We start from the raw sequence: 25,203 nt of genomic DNA, 5'->3' as shown, positions 1-25,203 counted from the left end.
AAAACTAATGTCTCTTCCTAATACACAAGCATCAGTAAACCTTGATCACAAGCCACAACCCATAGCTTCCCGGAGTAAAAAACAGCAACATACAACAGCTGCCAGACACAGCTGCATCCACACACACCATTTCAGGCTAAATCAAACAGCACTCAAAGCTATGATACCTGCCATAATTCATATTAACTATGTTTAGACAGAATGATAATGACATTTGTACTAGCTGTCAGACACTGCTGCATCCACGCACACCATATCAGGATTGATCAAACAGCACTCATAGCTATGATACCTGCCATAATTGATTTTAACTATATTTAGACAGAATAATGATGACATTTGTACTAAGAGTTGCTACTATTATTTAACCAGGATATACATGACATTTCTAAATCATACTTTAAGTGAAGAAGGCATTAGTCTACATGACAGCATTTTTTTAAAACACTCTACTGTTACTGCTATTATATATGATGTTAATTTGTTATATTTGAGTCTGAACTCTGATGAATGGTACCTTGTTGAATTAGTTAATTGATTATATAAATAATTATAAGTAAAATCAATGAAAAATGAACACGATAAGTATTCATTGTGTTCAAGTAGGGGAATATAAACTTCTATGTTTATACTATATGTTGCTTTGTTAGGCATATACATATATATATATATATATATATATATATATATATATATATATATATAATGTAAATAGTAACCCATCTTGACCTGCCTTTGTTTGTGAAGAATTATTGGACTCTTTGAACATTCTGAATAAATCATTACTGTTTCTCAGTTTTTTAAGAAACCCTCCTTTTTTAAAATAAAAACAGATGACAAATGATGTACCATATCACTTGATGCTTTGAGAGATGTAGTTATAAGAGTTATTTTTTGGGGACAGCTATCTTGGAATCACTTTTTTGTTTCTTCTTTCTAGCATCAGTCCAAGGATTTATTTATTTTATTCTTTTAAGAGCAGAGGCCATCCATTCCATTTCTTCTGGGATAGACACTATGGTGTTGTGTTTGATGAATATAATAGCTTCTAAGTCATTAAAGGTTCTTATCTCATTGGCAAAAAGTATTTTTATCTTGGCTGGAAAGGCCAGCTGTGCTTTAATGTTGTTTTGTTTTAACAGTTTTATTATTGGCCAGACTTTTTTCCTTTGTTCTAGTATTCTGGAAGAATAATCATTGTCAAACCTTATCAGGCTTTGATTCTATTTTAAGGGTGATTTTCTCCCAGCAGATATTAATATTAGTTCCTTGTCCAGACATGAAAGAAACATTATAACTATGGATCTAGGTGGAATATTTGTTGAGTTAGAAGCAGGTTCCCTTAGTGCTTTATGCACCCTTTTAATTCCAAATGAAAGTCCCTCTTTCAAGTCTAAAAATTCAGGAATCCAGATGTTTTTCAGGCAGACTAAAGATCCTTATGTTGTTTCTCCTTTCCCTGTTTTCTAATTCATCTATTTTGTTAAGCAGCCATGTATTCTGTTTAAGCAGAAATTCTTTTTGGAGTTCTTCCTCTTTGAGTCTCCCTTCAATGTCATTTAGAGAAGTCTCTATATGTCTTATTTTTTGTCTGGCGTTGCTGTAATATTTCTTTAAGAGTATCAGTCTGTTTTTGAGAATTTAATTTGAGGTTTTCTAAGTCATTTTTAAAGCCATCCATCTTCAAAGATAGTTCCTGTAAGTTAGATGTCATCAATTGCAGTTATTTTTTCAAAGCATCATCTGGATGAGAATTCCTTGAGTTGTTCATATTCAATGACTCAATATATCTCCAACTTGACAGGAACATTTTATTATATCTCCACCAAATTGATATTTATGTAGTTTATCTATAGATTTCTAATGTTTTAAACTTGAAAATAATACAATTTTCCTATATTATTATACTAGTTTACGGAGCTCTCAAAATTCAATACTCTCAGTTGGCCATCTAGGCTCTGCCTCACAGAATATTTTCTGATACGGATCAAGGGTCACTTCTTCATTATGTTCAGAAGGCCAAGGAATACTTCACAGACAGATTACACCTTTCTGTTGAAACATTTTCCTATTGTAAATGTTGATGTCTTCAACCAAAGAAGGTGGATAATTACTGAACATGCACAAATAATTCAACCTAATTTTCACCCACCACTACCATGTATGGCTCATTCCACACAGAATCATTTAAAAAACATTTACTTTTTGAATTTTATTTTATTTTTTATAATAATCTTAATCTAGATAATACAGTGACAGAAGCATAAGGAGAAATGACAGTAGTAAATGTATTGTAAGAAAAGCTTGAAGCTTAATTTGCCTGGTTTTGAATTTTTTTCTGTTTCTCTAGTAGATATTTCCTTTACTTTTTTCCAGACACTAACATGTCATATGACCAAATATACTAGCATTTTAAAATTCCTAGGATATGGTTTATTTTTTTATTATATACCCTACAAGAAAATGTGTACTATTTGAAAGAGATTCCTGCTTTGGACATTTGCTCATTTCAGCTGACTTTTCCTGGTCTTAGATGACTAGAGTAATAACTAGATCCAGCTATGCGATGGTCAAGAGTTCTTAACTTTAGCAAGCCATTCTTAAGACAGACTTTTGAAAAAGCACTAACCCACTCATTTCCATATAATATAATTTATCATTCATTTTTATTTTGGCCAACTGAATTACTTTAACCTAGTGTTTCTCCTTAAATGCTACAGCATGTGTTTGGTTATTTAGATAGATAAAATTACTCCACTAATATGCATATGATATAATGTTTAAACAGTTCTGACAAAGGAATAGTATACATTTTCTATGACAAATAACATTAGGCATCATCATACCTCTCAACCTGCAGACTTTGAAAATAGGAACAAAGTTCCTTGAAAAGTAAGTACATCCAGCCAAAAAATCTGGACATCTTATTACAGTTTGAATACCAAAAATATATAAATGTTCAGCAGGAATGTGGGATACTATTCAGAAACACATGTTTAAAAATAGGGGATGACAAAATGATGAAAAAATGAAAACACTTGAGCACATTACTAAAGAAACAATATAAAATTCATAGACTTTAATAAACTATACTACAAAATTCTAACGCACAAGGCCTTTTATTTTTACTTTAAGTGTATTGGTCATGTTTTTTATTGCCTTTGCTTTACAATTAATCCATTTCCTTTTGTATTCCTCATGATAAGGTGCAAGCAGTTTTCCAAAAAAAAAAAAAATTATGGTGTGCTGTTTTTTTTTTTAGTTTCACTGTTTGCATAGTTTGTTTTTTTAGTTTCACTGTTTGCACAGTTTTTCTCTATAACCACACCCACAAAATGATGTCATTGCAGGTATTAAAAAGTTTGTAAATGCAATGCATTGTGAGTAATAAGAAATGGCTTAGCATTATGGTTTGATTTTTGTGAAAAACGAAGAGCTAAATCCCCTCAATATTTAATAAAAGAATATAAGTTGGATGAATCTGATAACCAGCTAATATTATTTATCAGTAAGAAATTAAATAAATTTGTGAGTGAAGAGGAGCAGAACATTATCTTCCCATCGTATGAATATATGAATGCTGTTACTGAATAACAAATAAAGGAAGCTTATCAAAGCTATATAAGTTAATAATAAATAATAATAATAATAATAATAACGTTGATGCAAAATTTTGGAACTGTTTAGATAGTAGGGGATTGAGTGACTCAGATGGTAAGAATAAAGCTTTGATAATTAAATAAGTTAGTCAAACTTTTTCAAATTTATATGGGAAAGTTTTTATGTGGAAATGTATACATAGAATGTTTGTTACTCCATATAAAATCTCTAACCCCCAGATTTACTAAACTTCCATGCAGGACTAGTTTAGTCCTGCATGGAAGTGCCCGTTTAGGAGCAGGACGGCAGAGTGCCATGCATATTAACAAGGAATGCTGCCTGAGCTCCTAGGCTTACACGGAGCATGTACAAGTGCAGGGGGCATGTCTGAGAGCAGAGCTCTCAGAATAAACATGCCCCTGCAATGTAGAACAGGAGAAAGGGGTAAGGAATGAGCGAGACTGCTCATAGATGTCCGCATATCACCATCAACATTATAAAAATAAAATGAAAAAACATGTTTTTTCTTTTTAAATATCCGATTAAAGCTAACCATAGGTGTGCAGGTGTCCCCAATGCTTAGCTACGGTTAAAGCAGCTTAAAAGGATGAAGAGGATAACAAGGAAGATATATGCAAATGAAGTAGCATAGCAATAGTGTAGTGGGTAGAGCATTCACCTTACGAGCAGGCATTCCCAGTTCAAGTCCTACTGCAGCACATTCCATTTTCCATGGCAAAGCACATTATGACCAATATATTTGTTGCAAAACCCACTAAATAACATATATTTATGAACTGGAGTACTGCAGGAAATGCAGATGTGAAGTGTCACTGTCTTAATTAATAAGGCACTAGTAAGCAGGTTTAAGCACACATAAGCAGTAGTAAGCATATTTAAGCACTAGTAAGTGGGCTTAAGCCCGTTTGCACAGTGGTAAGTAATGCCCACACTGGTTAAGCAATTCTAAAGCTAACACTGTGTAAGCAGATGTAACAGCAGGTTAACAGTGCTTACCATCATGCAAACCCACGCAAACCCACTTACAACTGCTTTACAGTGCCTTAATCACTCTATATTCAACGGCCCGTGTTCTGCCTAGCAACAAAATAAGCCTCTGGAAGCCTCAAACCCTGTACACTACAGTCAGAGTAGTTAACCACTAAGCCATCATAGCAGTTTACAAAGTTGAGGTTTCAACAAATAAATCCACACCATAGGAAAATCAACCTGAACATGTGAAAGGAATCTGTATACAGTGTAATGTTGTATAAACTGCTACATAACATAAATATGTGAACTGGAGTACTGCAGTAAGGCCACATGTGAGGTGTTCTTGTAATAAAGTGTTGAAATCCCCAGGACCCCATACAGTGTAGGTACACATAAATCACAGATACCAGACACATATATAACATGTAACGAATAATAAATCAATACCAAAAGGAAAATATAATGCAAAGTAAATATGAAGCAATGCTAAGCATTGCACAACTCAGCTTAGATGGTGTAAGCAATGTGTAGGCTGGCTAACTCAATCTGCACAGTGGTATACCCCTTTAAGTAATGCCAACATTAGGTAAGCAGGTGTGCCCATAGCTTAGCCTTTTCAAACCCGTCCAATCACAAAAAAGTGCGGGAAATCAGGCATATTTAAACCTCACAGGTAAGAATACTTCCCATAACTGGTTGCAGCTCCCTACTGTAGGCAGAATGGCTGGAGTTGGGGAAGGCACTCGATTTCAAATGCAGCGCTGAGGCATCCAGGAGTCCAGATTCATGGTATGGCTCCTGGTAAAACACCATGAGCAGAGACTACTGCAGGGCCAGTACCAGGGCTCTCAGTATAAAGTGGAGGCCCAGGACAGTCTCGCCTGTGACCTCACCAGTGTCACTGGTATCCCTCAGACTGGTGAGCAGGTCAGGCATCACCATGCTCACCTCAAGCATTGGAGGGAGGATCTGCTGAAGCAGTGAATCCAAGAATCAAGGCAGATGGCTGATGCCCCAGCACTAAGTACTCATTCAACTACATAGATAATGATTGTCTAGCTTATGTATCCTATGGATAGGTAATGGTTAAATACCACTGTATTTCCCTGACAGCTGCAGATGAGCAGGCTGTGAACCAGCAAGCCTATGCTGCTAGGTTGCAAAGGCTGTGTCGCGAGGCAGGTTAGTATTAATCTTGCATGTACTGTCATAACAAATAAATATAACAGTTCTAGAAAGTGTTGTACCAGTATAAAAATGTATTGTGTATGGGATGTACTGAATAAACTAGACAATATGGCAGGAAGACTGTCATATAGGTTGTGTGTATATAAAGGTGTAATATCTAGTGATTAAAAGTATAACCCCTGGAGTGCTTGTGTACATTCTGCTTTCATATGTTGTTGTAGTGTTGCATTCTATAAATAGTGCTGTTGTATTAAGCAGTGTTACCCACACTGTTGAACGCAGATAAAATGTGTAGGAAGTTCAGTATAACAATGTTGGAAGTCCCAAGAGGTCAGCCATATTCTACAACTGAGGGAGACTTAGACAGAAAACATTGGAATGCTTCACACCAATTCCCTGATAACACAGTGCATTTTGATGTCAACTCTAATATTTTTGCCATGCACAGCAGGGGGTTTGAATCCCAGAGTGGTAGTAAGTTGTATGCATAATCATACCCCACAACTGTACAGAGTTTGTGAGAATGTTCAGATAGAACGCTGTATGCATAATTAGACCCATCAACTGTACAGAATTTGCTAGAATGTTCAGATAGTAAGCTGTAAGCATAATCATAACCATTAACTGTACAAACTGTGGCAGAATGTTCAGGTAGTAAGCTGTATGTATATTCATACCCCTCAACTGTTCTGATCTGTCCAGCATGTCCATATAAATGGCCTAAATCTGCTTCCCGGTAATCTGTTCCTCTGACAAATCAGTGTGATGATCCAAGAAATGTAGGCAGATTTTACTGATATGTAATTGATAGTCAGACCTGTACATAGTCAGAGAATGTATATGAAAACAAACCTGTCATTGTAGCATCTCACCCAAAGTGTATGACAGCACTTCTCAAAATATGTCACATTAACACCTGCATCTTGTCAAGCCTTGACCAGAGTGTGTGCAATAACAGATTGTTAGGTATGTGTATAACATCAACATGGAATCTGGGAGTATGTGTAGAAATTGTTAGGTAGTGTTAACAATGATTTTCTCAACAGCTATAACAGGTAAGAGGTGTAGACTATAGGCAGAACACAGTTCACTTATATAGTTGTCTACAAGCATGGACTCTGGGAGTATGTGTAGAAATTGTCAGGTAGTGTTAACAATGATTTTCTCCACAGCTATACCAGGTAAGCAGAGTAGACTGTAGGTAAAACACAGTTCACTTATATACTTGTCTACAAGCATGGAATCTGGGAGTATGTGTAGAAATTGTCAGGTAGCGTTAACAATAATTTTCTCCACAGCTATACCAGGTAAGAGGTGTAAACTATACGTAAGACACAGTCCACGTATATACTAATCTACAAAGATACCATTATACAAAGTAAGGCCATTGGGTAGTGTAATAATACATGTAAGAGACAGATCACTGCAGTGACTAAGAAAGTTGTGAAAGCTACATTAGTTGTTAATTGACCTCACTTTCTCAGCCCCACCATATATGCAACAATAACCTAATTACACACCTCAATAGGTATGTGTACACTCCAAACTTTTGTTGGGACATATGTCCTATTGGTTTATAAATATTCACATTTGGTTCTATGCATCTGCCATGTTAAAATACTCCCATATTAGTGGCTTGTTGCCATCAATGAAACCTGCATGCTGTTGTAATGACCACTGTTGTCCCATATATGCATGTGTTCTGCTTGCTCTGTAACTGTTGTAAATCTGATGTCTTGGGTTAATGGGAATACCTATGCATGCTGTTATAACTATTCTTGAATGCTGTTGACTATTACTAACCGATATCTTTCTTAAAACTGCAACACCATAGCTCGTATGGGAAGGCCGGTCCCAGCGGACCCACCTGTCCCACCTCAGCTGGCCATGGCACCAGGCACCAGCACATCTGGGGCCCAGCCTGGGACCTCCTCCTCCATTGACCCTGCACCACCTTAGGGTGGAACCTCCACAGGGGATGTTGCTCAGCCCCCTGGGAGGGGGCGGAGAGGTACCTGTCACCCGCCATCAGTTCCTGGCCGTGGTGCATAGGGAGATCGACAAGGAGATTCGAGACAAGCTATGCCATCTTGAGGGCCACTAGGCACAATTAGAGGGTGAGCCTACCCCTCCTACCCAGTCCCCAGCCCAGCCACCTTTGGGGGCATGAAGGTGCAGTGGTGACTGCCCATGGGTGGGGACCTCTGTCCCACTGTTTCCATTTGGGGGCTCATGGGCTTGCGACTTCCAAACACCCCTGCCTGTCCAAGGTGTTTACCCCCCACATGTGTCATATACCGCCCCTGTATGCATCTTGTTTGTCTTTTCTGTTAACCTAAGCAACCTACCTCCCCAAATATACCTACTACCCCTCCCCAACATCCCACTCTCACCTGAAAAAAAAGAAAAAGGACAATCTGTTCCCACAAAAAAATCTCGCCGCATACATAGCAGTTCATTTTGTAATCCGGTCTAATTGGCATTAAAACAAATTATTGTTGTCCTCACCCCCACCCAGGGGTTTTAGTGTCCAAATCTACCTCCAAATTCAGTGTATATGTACAGCTGTTGCTGTAGAAGAATGGGAAACTATGGACCTTCCCAACACCCTACCTGCACATCCCTGGCTATTTTTCCTACTGTCTTTTACACTTTGTGCCCCTTTTTTACCACCTTCCTATCAACCCCTTTTTTCTTTTCTTTTAAAGAAATTAGCATGGGAGTAAGCACTTTTAAGCAGCAGTAAGTGGGGTTTAAGCCTATTTGCATGGGGGTAAGCAATGTCTACACACGTTAAGCAATTAAGAAGCTGAGTGTAAGAAACTGTAACCGGAAGTTAGCAGTGCTTACCATTGCCCAATCATGCACAAACACGCTTACAACTGCTTTAAAGTGCCTTAATCACTCTGTACCCAATGGTCTGTGTTCTGCTCAGCAACAAAATAAATAGCTTCTGCAAGGATCGAACCCAGGACCCGGCATACCATAGCCAAAGTGATTTACCACTAAATCATGACAGATATACATAAACCTGATGTTTTCAGAAACATAACATCCAGCCCAGTCATGCAACAGTACAGATGTATGTGTGTGTAAATATATTAATATCTAAACAGATACATCTATATATATATAAATATATATATATATATATATATATATATATATATATATATATATATTTAGAAATATATACATATATATAAATATATATGACCAGATATACATGCAAATGCCTACATCGACACATTTCTGTGTCTACACCTATATGTCTATACATACACAGCAAGTTACATATATCTACACAGATATATATCTATGAAGGTATATACGGACATAGTTATATATATGTAAGCAGATATATATATATCTATATAGGAATATATGGCCATACATCTGTAGATAGCAATGGTAGAGTTGCATAAACAAGTATTTCCACATGCACTGTTAATGGGGTTGAGAGGCCCCAAACAATATATGTCTTGTACAAATAGGCATACCCCCACACAGCCAAACACATCCGCCCTGCAATATACTACCAAGTGTTGCAGATCCCATAACCAGGACATGACATGACAGGGGCACAAGATGTTAACAGTGCTACATCCCACCTGTATGATGTCAGGTTGGTATTGGTAACATATCATGCAGTACAGTCTGCTTCCCATAGGAAGTGTAAAATGTGGATGCTATCAACATCCCCGGGATACATATACACAGACACAGATATACATGTGACTACACATACGCAGAGATATGTACAGTAAATTACATATGTAGAAGGTGCACACAATATGGAACAGCCACTATGCCTACAGTTAACACCTGAACAACTGGACACTGTATGGGCCACCCATACAAATGACAATCATTGCCTGCAACAGAGAGGTCATAGGAAAAAACACCACACACAGGATTGCAGAAATGGAAAATCTTTATTTGTGTACTATTACAGGTCTATATGCCATGTCATATAGCAGTTCAGACACTGACATCCATATAAACAGAGTAATGCAGCTGTGAAACAGTTTACTAATACAGTAGTCTGGAAAGGTTCACACACTCTGTACAGTCCAGAGGTATGCACAGAACCCCTTAGTGCAAAACATGTTTACCATGCCTGACAATATGGATGTTAACAGCCATGTAGATGGGTATAACACATAACGACTGGTATACGTTTGCAACCATAGGTTATGCATTCACACACCCCTGTCTGGCCTGACACATAATATCCACTGGTACAGGGGTGCCATGGCCACATACTACCCACTAGATATTGACATCCATCTGTACAGCATCCCACTGATCTGTCTGACATACATGACTGTTAAGGGAAGCCCGGCAGCAGTACATCTGGCAAGTATCTGCACACAACATCTCACTGAGTAAGTACACTAAGCTGCTAGGTGTGTAACAATGCACTGTGCAGGCTACAGGCAGATTCTCTCAACACTGGCATACATCTCCTATGGGGGAATGCACATGTACCTGCATATATAGCAGGTTCTACAGGCATGTGACAGCACAGGGTAAGATACACCTGTGTGAAAGTGTATAACCACAACCAATGTGAACACAACCACAGCCACATATGGTACGCTAGCATAATATTACAGTATATGGACTATCTGTTCAACACCATCCTCATATGTGCCACTCACAGACTAACCCTACATCTACTGGGCTGCTACACAGTTTGGTCTGATGTCTGTCTGTGGTATGGGACATGTGTGTGTATGGTCATGCAAACATGTAAGTCAATATGGTAACATACAGTGGGGCAGCATGTAACTTCAGATAGGACAGACCTAGAACAATCACATCTACCACGGTCTGTACACAGGCTAAAGTACATGTTAACAATACACACACTGTCAACAATTATCATAAGTACACAGTACTGTACAAACATTCACAGAATGTCCAGATTATATCATCAGATATAAACCCTAGTGTGCATAATATGTGTAGCAGTCTGATATCTCACTGGCTTGTTATCAGATATGATGACACTAATTCTGGTATACAGCACATATGTACCTCTTAATGCATGACATATGTACAAAGGTTGACAGAGTTGTGGCTGGAAGCACATACACAGGGCCAATATTGACATGTTGCTGTGATAACATCATACATTTACTGTTGTGACAGGGTTTGTTGCAACATATGTCCTATGAGGGATATTATGTCAATAACTATCACAGCTTTCACCATCTACAGACTGCAATCTTCACACTACCTTCTGCAGTTCACAGATAGATGCTCTGTGAGTAACACATGAAACCAAAGGCACAACACACTGCCCAGTCTGCAGATGACCCTACAGATGGGGATTCCTCATAAATATAGAACTGACATGACAGGTACTGAAATATGTGGGACAGCCATACCCACACACACACTGTTAAACCAACATTACTCCAAATGCAGTACAGCAGCACTTACAGTCTGTAGTCAGGTCAGGCACATCCCCCTCCTGTATGTTCCCCTGTTTCCACAGTGTATGTTGTTAGAGGTAAATCCACAATCCATCTGAGATGCTGTTTGCCAAATAACAAATCTAGTTCTTGCTTACAGTGAATGAAAAGGGCCATCACCAACATGATGTTCCTAGATATTGGAGTGCGTTGCCAGGCAATTGGCTACAGGAATGTTACCACAGCTTTTCCACATGCAATCAGCTAGGGGAGGGCTGCAATTCATGCAGAGGCCATCAGCTGATCATGTGCATCACTTATAATACACATGCTGCTGCCTAAGCATAGCAGGTGTAGGTCTCCACATCCACCACAGAGGGAGTCAGAGAGGGAGACAGAGGCAAAGACAAGTCAGGGTGGGGTGGGAGAGTATAACATAAGCATGATTGTTTCACACACCTACCAGCACATGGTATCAAACCCCTGACAACTATGTAGTGCTATCACAGTTCTATGCAGTTTTTGGATGCACCACATAGGTTACCTGTTGTGGAGCCCTCAGAACATATATGTGATGGTGAGTGACATCTGCAACAGGGATATGGTAGCTATACAGTAGGTGACGTAACATGCCTGTCCGCATGAACAGGTGCCAGCATCAACACAGCCACACTTTCACAGGGACGCACACAGATTGACACACTTGGCAGTGCCAGGATTACAGCTCATTACTAGTGAGATTGCCACAACACATTACTGTGCAGGTATCACATGTACCACACGGGTCATACAGAGGTTATATGAGCAAAGGGTATGGGGAGGTGTCTGACATCAGACAGCATGATTCAGTATGCCAATGGGTAGTGAGTGTGAATGTGATCATATGCATCACAGGGTGCCAGTGCTGACATGCATGGGTACATTCCTACATGGGTGTGTGGTGGTCGACTGTGCCAGACAGCTATACAAGACTAGGTGATGGGTATACCTGTGCATCAGGCCACATGACAATGGTCTGCAGTGTGGCTCAGGGCTGTAGTTTCTGCATTTGCCCACACAGGTGGGTATTGTATCCCCCATTCAGTCACCTGGATAACTATTGTGTGTGGCCAATGCTGTGCATTGCTTGCCATGTATGTGTTTCTTAGTCCACGACATGGACGGTGTCTGGGATGTGCACACCTCCCATATGCATGTACAGTGACACGTGGAACTGTACCTGGGGTGTCTGGCCCATGTTGTGTACACAGATTATCATCAGATGTGCCAGTCTTGACCACCTGTGGCGGGAACTGGTAATGGCCAGCAGGTTTACCCTGCACCTACATAGATTGCATGCTAATGGCATTCCCTGGTGTCTGTGGCATCTGTCCATACAGGGCATGTTGTCAGGCATGGTATGTAGTTTGTGGGTCACATGTGATGGCACCACAGGTGTTGCAGGTGTCCATTGGGAAACATGGGGAAGGTGCACTATCTGGATGTACATGCATATTAGACAGATGGACAGGGTGCTATGCCCTCTTTAGCCCACTGCAATCACTCCATAGTTACTATCAGTGGCCAATATGCAGTGTACTACCCACATATTGGCTGTTGCCTAGGCATGTGTGTGTGTATCAGACATGAGTTGAGAGTGTGCTCTGGGTACTGCTGGGGTTGCTAACTGTGATTGCCTGGCCTTGATGTCACATGTATGGGTATGGATTTGCACCCCAGCCTCTCAGCTATTTCACATCAGTTATCCCTGTATGGTGGACATTATGATATATACTAGGCCCACCATATAAGAAATTTGCAAAATCTACTCCACATTGGGCCCAGGTGTCACATACTCACACCCACCTCCACACAGGATATGAGTTACACACACACACACACACACACACACACACACACACACACCTGTCACATCTGGGAGTAGACCCTCTACCTAACTAGTTTATTACACTACAGCATTACGCAACGGAGATTACTGGAGTACCCCTTCCCCAAAGGTGTATATCACATTGGATGGCATCAATAGGATTGCCAAAGTAAGACATTTGAATTGTAGTGAGTGTGACTAGCCTAAAATGCATTGTTCCCTTCACAGACAGTGACACACACACAAAACATCCACAACTAACATGTGGGTATTGAACCCTAACAGAGGTCTATACCACAGTGCAAAATGGAGCTGTTATAGGACACACCACAGGGACTACTGGAGCGCTCCTTCCTCAAAGGTGTATTTCACAATGAATGATATTAGCAGGCTTGGCAAAGTAGGGCATTTGAAATGTATTGAGTGTGAATAGCCTCTAATGCATTGCTCCCTACACAGACATGGAAACACACACAAAACATAAAGACCTGCCATGGGTGGGAATAGAATCCTACCAGGAGTTCTAAATCACACGACAGCAGTAAGCAGTTACAAGATCCGCTATGGAGATTACTGGGCTTCAACCTTTCCAGAGGTGTATTTCTAGGTGGATGACATCAGCAGCCTTGCCAAAGTTAAACAATTGACTTGTAGGGTGTGTGACTACCGTAAAAAGCATTGTTCCCTACACAGACAGACACACACTTGTCATGTCTGAGATTAGAACACCTACCTAACTACTTTATCACACTACAGCAGTACACAGTTACAAGTTGCACTACAGAGATTACTGGGCTGCAACTGTCCCAGAGGTGTATTTCTAGGTAGATGACATCAGCAGCCTTGCCAAAGTTGAGCATGTTACTTGTAGGGAGTATGACCAACCTACAAAGCATTGCTCCCTACACAGACAGACCCACACTTGCCATGTCATGGATTAGAAAACCTACATAATTACTTTATCTCACTACAACAGTATGCAGTTACAAGATGCACTACGGAGATCACTGGGCTCCAACCTTCCCAGAGGTGTATTTCTAGGTGGAAGACATCAGCAGCCTTACCAAAGTTGAGCATTTGACTTGTAGGGAGTGTGACTACCCTAAAAAGCATTGCTGTCTACACAGAGTCAGACAGACACACACACAAACAGTTGCCAAGGCTGAGATTAGAACTCCTACCTCACTAGTTTATCACACTACAGTAGTTATGGGATACACCACAGAGATTACTGGACTATAGCTCTCCCAAAGCTGTATTTCACAGTGGATGACCAAAGCATGCTTGTCATAGTGGGGTTCTGGGGAGGGCAGTGTGTGTTCATTCATTCATCTTGGGGTTGAAATGCCACATGCGGGCACAATCTGGGTCATATTTCACAAGTACATGTATATAGCTGCTAGATGTCTACTTCCTTGTACAGTCATGTTGCACAGCTGGCATGTGCACCACATACTCTGTAATGCTGACAGATACAGGTGGCTAGTATCTGCAGTGGATGACATCTGGCCCTCATGTGGTTGTGGCCCTTTGGCTGTGTACTGGGTGGGACAGGCCTGGATGGCTCCTTGTCACAGTCACCCTCTTCCACACATCTATGTATCTCTACCTTTGGCTTATCATAGTGTATTGTCCTTAGATATATGTCTATATTCCTGTCCAATGTATGTGCCAAGCATGTGTGTTGCATACTGAGGAGTGTCTGCACTAACATCTGCAACTACCAGTTATGTCTGGTCCACTGGTGTTTGCAGACAGAGCCTTCATGTGTTTAAGTGTGTGAGCATGCCCAGTATGACCTTTCAGTGTGTTGTTACTGACATTGCCTTCATGTCTCTAAGTGTGTGAGCATGCCCAGTATGGCCGTCTTTATTGAATGTGTGGTTCAAGTCCAGGTAGGTTGTACTGCAGTGCTGACCTTTGTGTTGTACACCTAGAGGTTGCATGCTGTCTCTGTAGGGTACCCATCGTTTATTTGGCATTGACTGCTACTACATTTCTGCATAGCTGGGGGCACACCTGACTATTTCTACATTTCTACACAGGATTGGGGGCACACCTGAATGTTACTACATTTCTAAGTAGGATGGGGGCACACCTGATTATTTCTACATTTCTACACAGGAATGGGGGGGGCACACCTACTACATGTCTACATAGGGTGGGGAGGCTCACCTGACTATTTCTACATTTCTATACAGGATGGGGGGCACACCTGACTGCTATTAAATGTCTATGTAGGATGGAGGGCACACCTGACACTTGTACATATTTGCTAGGACTGTACTGGTATGTCGGATACTCCATTTCATTCTGCAGGCTTACCTATTGTGCTGACTACAGGCATACCAGTGAACTACAGACTTTAGCTTTTAATAGCCTACATATTAGGTTCTGACTTCCTACCCTTCAGAACTGACATCCTCCTGCCTGACCTGCTGTAGTCTGTCTGTGTAGGCCTGGTGGGGAGGTTACCCATAGGCCACATTCAGGGGCCATAGCACAGCCTTTGTTTGTGTTTATCTACTCCTGTCCTGCTGGCTGTGATTGTTGTTGGGTATGTGAACCCCTCCCCCCTGCCTGGCATGTGTGAGTCACTTACTTTGTGGGTGTCCCAGTATGGAGGGTGGTGCTGCAGGACTGCCTATGTTGGCTGCACATAGTACACTCCCAACACATGGTTAAACACATGTAGTGTAATAACTAAAAGGTTTTTATTAAATTCTTATTTTGGAAAGTAGAGCTGTTTTCACTGGTCTTTTGTGTGGTTTCAGAACATGTAGTGTAATGTTTGGCATCCCTTTTACTGTATGTGAGAGTCAGAGAGAGGTGTTATTCCCTGGGTCCCTCCTGTGCCAGTGTATGTGCTATGCATTGCCTCTTTGCCAAGGCCAGAGCATACTGAGAATGCCTCCTTCTGCCTACTGGGGCAGGCTCAGGTTGTTTCTCCTCTGAGTCACTCTGTGGCTGTGCAGGCTTTGGCAATGGTGGGGGGTTGTGTGGCCCTGCCCCATTCTGTTCCTGCTGCAGCTGTTTCCACAGGATCATAATGAGTAGCATGGCACATACAAGGACAATATGGGTACATGTAGCTGGTGAGTACTGCAAGGCTCCACCGGATGTGTCCAGGCACCGGAACCATGACTTGAGCAGCCCAAACACATGCTCTACTATAATTCTGGTCTGTGCGTGAGCCTCATTATGGAGTTCTTGTTTGGGTGTGTGGGCATTTCTGATGGGTGGCATCAGCCACGGCTCCAGTGCGTATCCAGCATCCATCACTAGGTGACTGTCAGGATGTCCCCACTGGCAAATCTCAAGTACAGCTGCGTCAGATGCCAGATGTGGGAATCGTGATAGCTTCCAGGGCAGCCAGCACACACATTCATTATTATGCCCTAGGTATCGCACACAACCTGGCAGTTGATGGAGGGGAAGCCCTCGCGGTTGATGTAGACCCTACCCCACTCACCGGTTGGTGCTTTGATGCATATGTGCATGTAGTCTATAGCACGCACTACCTCAGGGTATTCTGCTATTTGATGAAACAGTTGCATATTGTTGGCCAACGTCTCATGGGTGTTGAGGAAATATACGTGCTCACTGACATGTGTTGACATGGCATCCAGGAACTGGTGGAGTACCCTGGATGCTGATGCCTGTGAAATCACCATCATATCCCCAGTTGGCTTTTGGAAGGTACCTGTAGCTAGTATTCATAGACCTACACATACCTTGGTATCCACTGGGATGGGTTCCCCTCTGTTAGTTCTGTGTGTGAGGCATGGCTAGTACAGCTCAATGATTTGCTGTAGGAGGTCCCTGTCCACCCTATAGTGCTCCACTATGTCCAGCTCATGTAGCCCTTGGTAGGTTACCCTGGGTCTGTACACTCTTCTCCGTCTCCTCACTGTGGGTTGGTCAGCAGCAGCATTCACATCCTCACCACCCTCAGCCTCCTGCACATGCTGGTTTATGATAGTAAAAGCAGCCCCTAACATTTTTTGTCTTGCTTTCGTTTTGTAAAATTTTCCCGTTTGTATACACTGGTGGTGCAGTGTCCTTGGGAAAAAACAAGGGGGAAAGTTGTTTGCATTGTTTATAGTGCTGTGCTGGGCTGGGCTGGTCTGCTGCCTGTGTAATTGGCTGATTCTGATACATTTCACCTACCAGCTAAGCTAGTTCTCCTTGATTACCATCTACTGCTGTTTTCCCTTCCCATTGCCTTCATATTTAAGGCCAGAGGCGCGCTGTGCAAGCATAGTACTGAAATATGCACAGAGCTGCTATTTCTTGGTTTACTTTTTTTTTCTTTAAAACCCGCTTAAGCTTTGTAAAGAGTGCTAGGCAGGTTTAGACACACCCCCTAGCTTAGCTGTGCTAAGCTAGGAGCAAACCTGAGCCACAGGGCTCCAATATGCTTACAGTATGCCTGACACACACCGCCCATGATGTCACCTACATCCTAGTCTTGCACCCAGCTATTATTTGTTATTTTGAATTTTAAATGGATTGGTTTTAGAGTACATTTTAGATCTGATGAAGCACAGGTCTATACTAAAAGCGCAAAATGACAAATGCTTGATTCTATGTACATCGACACATAAAGGTCGATGTACATAAACAGCAAAACACAAAAACTGCAAAATTTGAAATGCTGAAGGAGTTCTGTCATCAAAACACACCACACAGGTAAGTAAAAAATTACACTAAATGATTGCTATAACATGCATGCTCACACACACAGAGAAATTAAGGCAATGTCAGTCAACAACGTACTGAAAGGTCATACTGGGCATGCTCACACACTTAAACACATGAAGGCCATGTCTGCAAACACCAGTGGACCAGACATATCTGGCAGTCACAGATCTTAGTGCAGACACATGTCAGTATGCACCACTCCTGCCTTGCACACACAGTGGATAAGAATACAGACATACATGTAAGGAAAACACACAATGATAAGCCAAAGGCAGATGGACATAGATGTGTGGAAGAGGGTGATCGTGACAAGGAGTGATCCAGTCCTTTCCCACCCAGCACACAGCCAAAGGGCCCCAAACACATGAGGTACAGATGTCACCCACTGTGGATAGTAGCCACCAGTATCTGTCAGCATTACAGACTATGTGGTGCATGTGCCAGCTGTGCAACATGACTGTACAAGAAAGTAGTCATGTAGTAGCTGTATACACGTACTTGTGACATATGACCCCGTGTGTGCCCGCATGTGGTGTGTCAACCCCTAGATGAATGGGTTCTGGCCCATGCACACACCGTCCTCCCCATAGCCCTACTATGACAAGCCTGCTGAGGTTATCCAATGTGAAACACACCTTTGGGAGAGCTACAGCCCAGTAATCTCTGTGGCACATCCCATAACTGTGTACTGCTGTAGTGTGATAAACTAGTTAGGTAGGAGTTCTAACCCCAGACTTGGCAACTGAGTGTGTGTTTGTGTGCATGTCTGACTGTGCAGCAAGCAATGCTTTTTAAACTACTCAAATTCCTTACAATTCATATACTCAGCTTTAGCAAGACTGCTGATGTCACCCACCTATAAATACACCTCCGGGAGCATTGCAGCCCAATAATTTCCATAGCGAGTCCTATAACTGTGTACTGCTGTAGTGTGATAAAATAGTTAAGTAGGTGTTCTAACCCCAGACTTGGTAACTATGTGTATGTTTGTGTACGTGTCTGTCTGTCTCTGACTGAGTAGAGAACAATGTTTTTAGGGTACTCACACTCCTTACAACTGAGTAGAGAACAATATATTTAGGATATTCACACTCCTTGCAATTCATATATCCAACTTTGGCAAGGCTGCTGATGTTACCCACCTAAAAATACACCTCTGGGAATGTTATAGTCCAGTAATCTCTGTAGCGCATCCTGTCACTGTGTACTGCTGTAGTGTGATAAAGTAGTTAGGTAGGTGTTCTAACCCCAGAGTTGACAATTGTGTGTGTGTGTGTGTGTGTGTGTGTGCACCTGTCTGTCTGTCTCTGACTGTGTAGAGAATAATGCTTTATAGGGTACTTACACTCTTTACAATTCATATACTCAACTTTGCCAGCACTGCTGATGTCACCCACCTAGAAATAAACCTCTGGGAAGGTTGTAGCCCAATAATCTCTGTAGCACATCTGGTAACTGCGTACTGCTGGAGTGTGGCAGTTCTGGATGTTTTGTTTGTGTTCCAATGTCTATGTACGGAGCAATGCATTATAGGCTAGTCACACACAGTACATTCCAAATGCCCTACTTTGGTAATCCTGCCGATATCATTCATTGTGAAATACACCTTTGGGGAAGGAGTTCTCTAGTAATCCCCGGGTTGTGTCCTATAACAGCTCCATGCTGTAGTGTAATATAGACATCGGTTAGGGGTTCTATACCCACACATGTCAGTTGTGGATGTTTTGTGTGTCTCACTGTCTGTGTAGGGAGCAATGCATTTTAGGCTACTCACTTGCAGTAAATTTGAAATGCCCTACTTTGGTAATCCTGCTGATGTCATCCATTGTGAAATACACCTTTGGAGAAGGAGTACTCCAGTAATGTCCGTGCTGTGTACTATAACTGCATTGTGCTTTTGTGTAATAAACTAGTTAGGTAGGTGTTTTACTCCCAGATATGACAGGTGTGTGTATGTGCAATTCATATCCTGTTTAGAGGTGGGTGTGAGTGTGTGGCCAATGTGGAGTGGGTTTTGCATATTTCTTATATAGGGGCCTTACTATATATCACAATGTCAACCATCCTGGAATAACAGATGTAAAATAGCTGAAAGGCTGGTGTGCAAAGCCATAACCATACATGTGACATCAAGACCAGACAATCACAGTTAGCAACCCCAGTATTACCCAGATCATACTCTCTACCCATGTCTCATACACACACATGCAGTACACTGCATATTGGCCACCGATAGTAAATATGGAGTGATAGCAGTGGGCTATAGAGGCATGTCACCCTGCCCATCTGTCCAATATGCATGTACATGCAGACAGTGCACCTCCCCCATGTTCCCCAATGGACACCTGCACCATCTGTCGTGCATTCACATGTGACCCAAAACAGACATAACATGCCTGACAACATGCCCTGTATGGACAGATGCCACTGACACCAGGGAATGCTGTTAGCATGCTATCAATGTAGGTGCAGGGTAAACCTGATGCCCATTACCGGTTCCTGCCACAGGTGGGCAAGACTGGCACATCTGATGACAATCCGTGTTCACAACATGGGCCAGACACCCCCAGGTACAGTTCCACATTTCACTGTACATGCATTTGGGAGGTGTGCACACCATAGGCACCATCCATATCATGGACAATGGAACACATACATGGCAGGCAATGCACAGCATTGGCCACACACAATAGTCACCCAGGTGACTGGATGGGGGATAGAATACCCACCTGTGTGGGCAAATGCAGAAACTACAGCCCTAAGCCATAATGCAGACCATTGTCATGTGGCCTGATGTCAGGGTATACCCATCACCTACTCTTGTTTAGCCTGCTGGCACAGTTGACCATCACACACCATGCAGAAATGCACCCATGCATGTCAGTACTGGCACCCAGTGTGTTTGTGTCTGTTTTGTATGATGTGTATGGCCACATCCACACTCACTACAACCCCCATGGGCATACTGAAGCATACTGTCCAATGTCTGACACCTCCTCATAATCTTTGCCCTTATGACCTCTGTATGACCCATGTGGTGCATGTGATACCTGCACAGTGATGTGTTGTGGCAATCCCACTACTGATGAGTTGTACTCCTGGCCCTGTCAAGTGTGTCAATGTGTGTGCATCCTTGTGAGAGTGTGGCTGTGTTGACACTGGCACCCTTTCATGCAGACAGGCACATGTACATCACCTACCTTATATGTACCATATCCCTGTTTCAGATGTCACTCACCATCACATATATGTTCTAAGTGTTTCACAACAAGTCACCCATGTGGCACATCCAATAACTGCAAATAATTGTGATAGCACTACATAGTTGTCGGGGGTTTGATACCCTGGGCTGGTAGATGTGGAACACAAACATGCTAAAGTTTTACTCTCCCTCCCCTCCCTGACATATATTTGCCTCTGCCTGCCTCTCCCACCCCCTCTCTGGTGGATATGAAGACCCACACCTGCTTTGCTTAGGCAGCAGCATGTGTATTTTAAGTGATGCTCATGATCAGCTGATGGCCTCTGCATGATAGCTGATTGCATGTGGAACAACTGTGGTAACATTCCCATACCCAATTGCTTGGAAACACACTCCAATATCTAGGAACATCATGGTGGTGTTGGCCCTTTTCATTTTATGTGAGCAGGAACTAGATCTGTTTTTTGGCAAACAGCATCTTAGATGGATTGGGGATTTACCTCTAACAACATACAATCTAGAAATAGGGCAACAAACAGGAGGGGGTGTGCCTGACCTGACTACAGACTGTAAGTGCTGCTGTACTGCATTTGGAGTAATGCTGGTTTAACAGTGTTTGTCTGGATATGGCTGTCATACATGTTGCAATACCTGCCATGTCAGTTCCATGTTTATGAGGAATCCCCATCTGCAGGGTCATCTGCAGACTGGCCAGTGTTGTGCCTTTGGATTCATGTGTTAGCCACAGAGAATCTATCTGTGGACTGCAGAAGGTAGTGTGAGAATTGCAGTCTGTAGATGGTGAAGTCCATGACAGTTACTGACTTCATATCTCTCATAGGGCATATGTTGCAACAAACCCTGTCACAACAGTAAATGTATGAGGGTATCACAGCAACATGTCAATATTTGCCCTGTGTATGTGCTTCCAGCCGCACTCTGTCAACCTTTGTACATATGTCATGCATGAAGTGGTGCATATGTGCCATACACCATAATTAGTGTCATCATATCTGATAACAAACCAGTGATATATCAGACTGCTACACATGTTACGTACAGTAGGGGTTATATTTCATGACATAACCTGGACATTCTGTGGATGATTGTACGGTACTGTGGTCTGTGTACTTATGGTGAATGTCGGCAGTGTGTGTATTGTTAATATGTACTTTACCTGTGTACAGACTGGTAGATGTCATTGTTCTAGCTCCCCTCCTATCTGATGTTACATGCTGCCCCAATGCATGGTACCATATTGGCGTACATGTTCATACAGCCATACACATGCATGTCCCATACCACAGACAGCCATCAGACCAAACTGTGTAGCAGCACAGTATATGTAAGGTTATTTTGTGAGTGGCACATATGAGGATGGTGTAGAACAGATAGTCCATATACTGGAATATTATGCTAGCTTACAATATGAGGCTGTGGCAGTGTTCACATTGGTTGTGTTTATGCACTTTCACACAGGTGCATCTTACCCTGTGCTGTGACATGCCTGTGGATCCTGCTATATATGCAGGTGCATGTGCATTCGCCCATAGGGGATGTAGGTGAGTGTTGAGCCTGTAGCCTGCACAGTGCATTGTTACATGCTAGCAGCTTAGTGTACTTACCCAGTGAGATGTCATTTGCAGATACTTGCCAGATGTACTGCTGCCGTGCCTCCCTTAAAAGTCATGTATGTCAGACAGAGCAGTGGGATGCTGTACAGATGTATGTCAACATCTAGAGGGCAGTATGTGGCCATGGCAACCCTGTGCCAGCCGTCAGCATGTGTCAGGCCAGACAGGAGTGTGTGAATGCATAACATCTGGTGGCAAATGTATACCAGTCGTTATGTGTTATACCCATCTACATGGCTGTCTACATCCATATTGGCAGGCATGTTACACATTTTGTGCACTAAGGGCTTATGTGTATACCTCTGGACTGTACAGGGTGTGTCTGAATTTCCACATATATTGGCCAATATCTCTGCTGCAGTCCACAGGGGCATTACATGCTAGCAGCAGTACATTACAATGATTTCCTTAGGGTGCCGTCAGTAGCCAATGGCACACATGTTAGAAGCAGATGTGACCTTCCACCACACCATGTCTGTGAAGACAATCCCAATGACAGTAGCAATAGTGTGCTAATATTCCTGTTATACATACCTGACATCCCCTTGCACTACGACTTTGGGACTATAGGGGCTGGGGTAGGGCTACACTCCATGGCCAGGACATATGGTGGAAATATATGTACATATTATTATCCAGATAGCCATATATATATATATATATATATATATATATATATATATATATATATATATATATATATATATATATATATATATAATTACACGTGTAGTACTTCCAATAACCACTGTCAAGGCAACCACCCACTATAAATCGCTACATCATGTGGGCTTGGTCCCTTTACATTTCCTGTGTGATGGGCATTCTTCCTGTGTGTGGGCATCAGTGTTACAGACAGCAGATAGCACTACCTCTTACAGGAGATCCTGCACACTCAGGACAGCTACATATCTGTAGGAGGTTCAAGAACTACAGATAGAGTGTGAGTAGAGTTGTGTTATTATTTGTATAGCACAGGTGTTACATGGTGTATGTGTACAAACAACCTTACCTTGGAATGCAGTCTGTCTGCATAGCTCTCAACTGTGGGCCTATCCTCTTGGTGGACAGAGGTGTGCCTATCACGTGTTGTCTGTCCACCACACAGGTCCTGTGTCAGATATGTCACTGGCAGTGTGTGTTGAGTGCTATCAGTACATGGCTACATCCATTTCTGTTTCTGACCTCAATGCCTTGACTAAGGGTATGTTGCAGACTATCCTGTAACACTAGCAACTTGCTTAGTGTATAGCAAAAGTTCTTCACATGTGTGCCTGTGTCACAGCCTCTGTTCTCCACCTACATATCAGGCTTTGCACATATGACATGCTGTCAGTGGTTGTTCCATGGTGGGCTGTGAGTATGTCACACTGCCATTGCTACAATCAGTCCACTTCTGTTGTATCCCCCACACATACGGTGGGGCTGGGGCCATATATGTGTGGGTGTCACCTACACAATACATGTGTGCTCTTATGCACTCCAGAGTCCAGTGTATGTAACAGTGGTATACGGCCCTGTATTAATGACTCAGGGGAGCACCATAAATTACCTAGGCTGCTAAAATATGTGAGGGTATCAGGGTTGAGCTGCCTTAAGGTATCTGGATGTACAGTACTGTATACTTCACCTATATTTACATTACTTACATATCCTGGGTTAATGCAAGCCTACCGCCTCCTGCCATAGAGACTGTTCTGTTTGTCAGTGTGCATGTGATGGTGTCAGTTATGCCATATTATGTAACAGTTACAACCCATTCAGTCACATGATGTCTTTACCACCTACTGATGCTGTACAGAGTGTAGCTAGAGGCTGCTGAACTATACACCTGCATTACATACTGTTGATTGCTTGGTATCCTGTGGCACAGTCTGTCCTCAATATTGTACAAATTGATGGGCTTGGCCTGGACAGCAATAGTTGTGAAACTTTCCAGACTACTGTAGTAGTATAACTGTTTCACAGTTGCATTCCTCTGTGTATATGGATGTCAGTGTCTGAACAGCTATATGACATAGCATATAGAACTGCAATAGTATACAATGAAAGGTATTACATTTCTGCAAACCTATGTGTGGTGTTTTCCCTATGACCTCTGTTGCAGGCAATGATTGTCATTTGTATGGGTGGCCCATACAGTGTCCAGTTGTTCAGGTGTTAACTGTAGGCATAGTGGCTTGATCCATATTGTGTGCACCTTCTACATATGTATCGTACTGTACATATATCTGCATGTGTATGTGTAGTCACATGTATATCCATATATATGTATATATATTGATCTATATATATATATATATACATATATATATATATATACATATATATATATATATATATATATATATATATATATATATATATATATATATATATATATATATATATCCATATATATATATATATATATATATATATATATATATATATATATATGTGTGTGTGTGTGTGTGTACATATGTATATATGTATCTGCATATCTGTGTATCCGTATCCTGGGGATGTTGATGGCTTCCACAGTTTACATTTCCTATGGGAGGCAGACTGTACTGCATATGTCACCAATACCAGCCTGACATCATACAGGCA

Source organism: Protopterus annectens, chromosome 2.part1, assembly GCF_019279795.1.
Source record: "Protopterus annectens isolate FY-2018-M chromosome 2.part1, PAN1.0, whole genome shotgun sequence".
In the NCBI taxonomy this organism is placed as follows: domain Eukaryota; kingdom Metazoa; phylum Chordata; order Ceratodontiformes; family Protopteridae; genus Protopterus; species Protopterus annectens.
Note: the sequence above shows the minus strand (reverse complement) of the source record.